Source organism: Belonocnema kinseyi, chromosome 2 (genome assembly GCF_010883055.1).
Source record: "Belonocnema kinseyi isolate 2016_QV_RU_SX_M_011 chromosome 2, B_treatae_v1, whole genome shotgun sequence".
Lineage (NCBI taxonomy): Eukaryota > Metazoa > Arthropoda > Insecta > Hymenoptera > Cynipidae > Belonocnema > Belonocnema kinseyi.
Window position 1 is genome coordinate 38,535,106 of NC_046658.1, and position 3,798 is coordinate 38,538,903.

At 27.6% G+C, this 3,798-nt stretch overlaps 2 protein-coding genes across 2 annotated transcripts in view; one reads left to right on the top strand and one right to left on the bottom strand.

Annotated features, from left to right (window-relative positions):
* Positions 1 to 3,798, bottom strand: part of LOC117167267 — a 96,131-nt gene that overhangs the window by 24,477 nt on the left and 67,856 nt on the right. The gene's annotated exons all lie outside the window — the stretch shown is intronic.
* The window catches only part of LOC117167268, an 18,345-nt gene continuing 14,639 nt past the window's right edge, over positions 93 to 3,798 (top strand). The window contains exon 1 of the mRNA XM_033352074.1: positions 93 to 213. The gene's annotated coding sequence lies outside the window, so the exon portion shown is untranslated. The remainder of the gene's footprint in view (positions 214 to 3,798) is intronic.

Sequence of the window (3,798 nt, forward strand, 5' to 3'; positions counted from 1 at the left end):
CGGTTTTTTAGGTATGATTGAATAAGTGCTGTGAAAACATCCTACTATTATCTGCAGATTTGTGTATGGTATTGATATACTGGTCTAAGTTTTTCCCTCGCCAAAGAACAAACCATTGCAAAAGTTATGGGTGTTTTATATGAAAAAATTTCAAGTACAGGATCCAAAGTAATGGAAACAGAAAAATTAATTGAAAATAACAAAAATTTCAAGGTAAGACGTTACCACAAAGGCTAATTCGTTTCATCTGTCATAAAATGGTATCTAGTTTCTGTTAAACGTACGTACGTGCGTACAAAAAATTCGCAAGTGAAACTAATTATCAAACAAATTCCATTAATTGTCCATATACTGTCCGTGGTATATCAATACATTTTCTCCCGAAAAAATCATTTTTAAGGTAATTTTTACCAGAGAAACAATTTTGATTTCGTTTATTTGTCAAAACAATGTTCTACACTCACTAGCATTAACTTGTGCGTTAAAAAACATTGTTGTTCTTATAATTTTTTCCTAAATAGTAACTTAAAATAATTTCTTTTTAAATAAACATATTTTTGAACGCAAAATAATGCAAAAAGTGTTTGAAAACTATATTCAGGGCATTAAATGAAGAATAATTGTCATCAAAAATTTTTTTTAACACTTTATCACAAAAGGAGAAATTCTTTTAATTTTTTTAATTAGCCACCATTACAAAATTTTCTATAATACGAGCCCTAACGCTCCACTTCATGAGTTAGTTTCACCAAAATTCTAAAGTTAATCAGAGAAATATAAGAATGTTTAAGGGAAGACTTTACCACAAAAGCTCATTTTTTTATCCCAATAATGTTCAGAACAAGTTCCTGTAGAAATTATTGCAACAAAATTTAATAGAATTTATGGAAATCTTTTTAGAAAAAAGTTCCAAAAAATAAGACAGAATTCAATAAAACTTTTAGAAGAAATTGAGAAAATATTCCCTGCAAAAATTTTGAAGCAGTTAAAAAAAATTCTTCTGTTTTATCTAATATATTTTGTAAGTCTTAACAATTTTTATATTTCGAAATTTTTTCTCCAGCTATCTACCTTTACGAAATTTTCCACAATACTAACCCTAGCCCTATACTAGAACGTTTCGTTTTACAGAAAATTTCAACACTAAGCAAAGCAAACAAATAATTTTAAAAAAAAATTTTAACCAATTAAAAAAGTGTTCTTTTGTTTCCACATAATAATTTTGTTTTTATTGCAAAAATATTATTAATTTTTAAAACCTTCTGTTATTTGAACGATCTACAATTACGAAATTATTCGTGATACTAGATCCGGCGCTTTAATTAACCAATTAGTTCCACAGAAAATTTCGACATTAATCGAAGCAATAAAAAAATTTTCAAGGGAAGACTTTACCGCAAAATCTATTTCTTTTCATCCGAATAATATTCAGAAGAAATTTCTATAAAAATGTATACCAAAACATTAAATATAATTGATGAAAAACTTGTTTCCAAAAAATGTTCCAAAACATAAGACAAACTGCAATGAAATTTTCAGAAGAAATTGAAAAATAATTTCCTAACAAAAATTTGCAACCAATTTAAAAAAAGGACAAGTTCTCTGTTTTTACGTGATATATTTTTTTAATGTTAAACATTTTTAAATTTTTTAAATCTTGCAAAAAACTCCGTTAAACTAATTGATGCCGTCTTTTCTTATATTTCATTTTATAATTATCAAAAATATTATGAAAGGCAGAGAAAAAAATTTTAATAAATTAAAAACACGGAAAAAATACTTTTTATGTTGCTTTTTAAATAAAAGTTTGAACCGTTTTTATCTTGTAAAACCTGCAAAAATTAGACGTTTAACTTTCATAGCAATGTATTGTCGATACCAGCAGATTATTTTACTCAATGATAAACACACAACAGCAAAAATTACTATGTCTTCTTATATACAGGCAGCCTGACACTTATGGGGAATGAACATTGTTTCCTTAAACTTACATGAACACTTTTTTCCTGCGAGTTAAGGAGATAGTTTACACAGCACTAGTTTTGCTACGGAAGTACATTTTAGTGCGTTTTAGAAGTCATAACGATAAGAGCTTTATTCTATTTTCAATTTTCTTTTTGTCTAAAGATTTCTTTAAATAATTAAAATGAAGAACTGAAACCATTTTTCCTGAAAAGCAATAAGTGATTAAAACGTAAATCATCATAACTCAGTCAAATACGAGTATCATTGAAACTGTTTGCAATTTGACACACATACAAAGTATGCTATAGGAATGTCTACAAAACTTATAAAAATTTGGACAAAAAGTATCGAGGGAATTTCATATTTAAAACAACTTACAGCGGAAAAGTTTTTCTATATAGTTGAAAGAAGATTTTTGGAAAGTTTAGATACATATATTAAAAATTAGCGGCAACATGTAATTTGGCAAACATTAAACGACGCCGCACAGTGGGGTGAAATCGGAAAACGAGGTTCAAAATGACATTTAGAACGCAATTATGCACCGATTTTAGAATTTTTTTTTTGAAAAATGCAGAACTAAATTTTTCAGAAAATGGTGAGAGTAGATTTTTTATTTTTTTGTTTATTTAATTTTTATTTTAATGCAAACATCGAAAAAAATGTCGATTTTTCTAATTTCATTTTTTATCTTCTAGACAAAATTTTTCTTATACTTCTCGCCCCTTGAATTTAGTGCACAGGGTTATAAGAAATATAAAAAAGTTCTTAACTTGCATAGTTAATTGTTATAAACAAATTGTATTAATAAATACTCGACATTAAGGATTATTCGGCTTCAACGTATATTTCTGCTCTGAAATCGCTTGCTTTCATTGTGAGGATGATACGTGAATAATTAAATTTAACATTAAATGTTATTTGTTTATTTTATAAACAAATTATATAAACAAATTCACATTTTGGCCGTTTTTAGGCGAAAAGAAACCGTTTTTTCTTTCTAGCTTGTTGCAATTATGTTGCCAGTGATGTTTTCTGAAAAAAAATTTGCCACCTATCAATATTTGTTTATTTATAAACAAATTATATAAACAAATGCACATTTTGGCCGTTTTTAGGCGAAAAGGAACCGTTTTTTCTTCCTATTGTATTGCAATTATGTTGGCAGTTTTTGTTGGCATTTTATAAACAAATTATATAAACAAATTCACATTTTGGACGTTTTTAAACAAAAATTAATCGGTTTTTTCTCTCACCTTGCTGAAATCATATTTACTATGATGTTTTCTAAAAAAAAATTTACTAACCAGCAATAGTTGTTTATTTTATAAATAAATTATATAAACAAATGCACACTTTGGTCGATTTTAAGCGAAAATAAACCGCTTTTTAAATAATATTTGAGAAGCGTCAGGTTGTGCGTCATGCCAACAGATGGCGCCACAGGTTACATGCGCATGCGCAATAATGAATACACTTGGTCACAGCTGATTTGTCTTCACTTCGTATTGAACACTCAACTCGTAAGCAGCTCTGATTTGAAAATTCATGGTCAGAAAAAAAATTGAATGCTTTATTTACAGGTTTTAAACTGTCAGGAATTCTTCTCTCTGACTCTTTTGACATTTCTTTAGTCACTCTATTTAAACATCTGTTCATTGAGAGTAGATGAAGTTATATATATTTATATATGTGTATGTGTAAGCGTGTTATTTAATTCATTTAAGAAACCTGTTTTTTTTTCAATCGTTGTTCACTTATCCTTTAAAATGCATACCATTGAGGTGCCCATTAGAGTATTATGCAATATTTCGATCGAAAATTTCAAGGAAA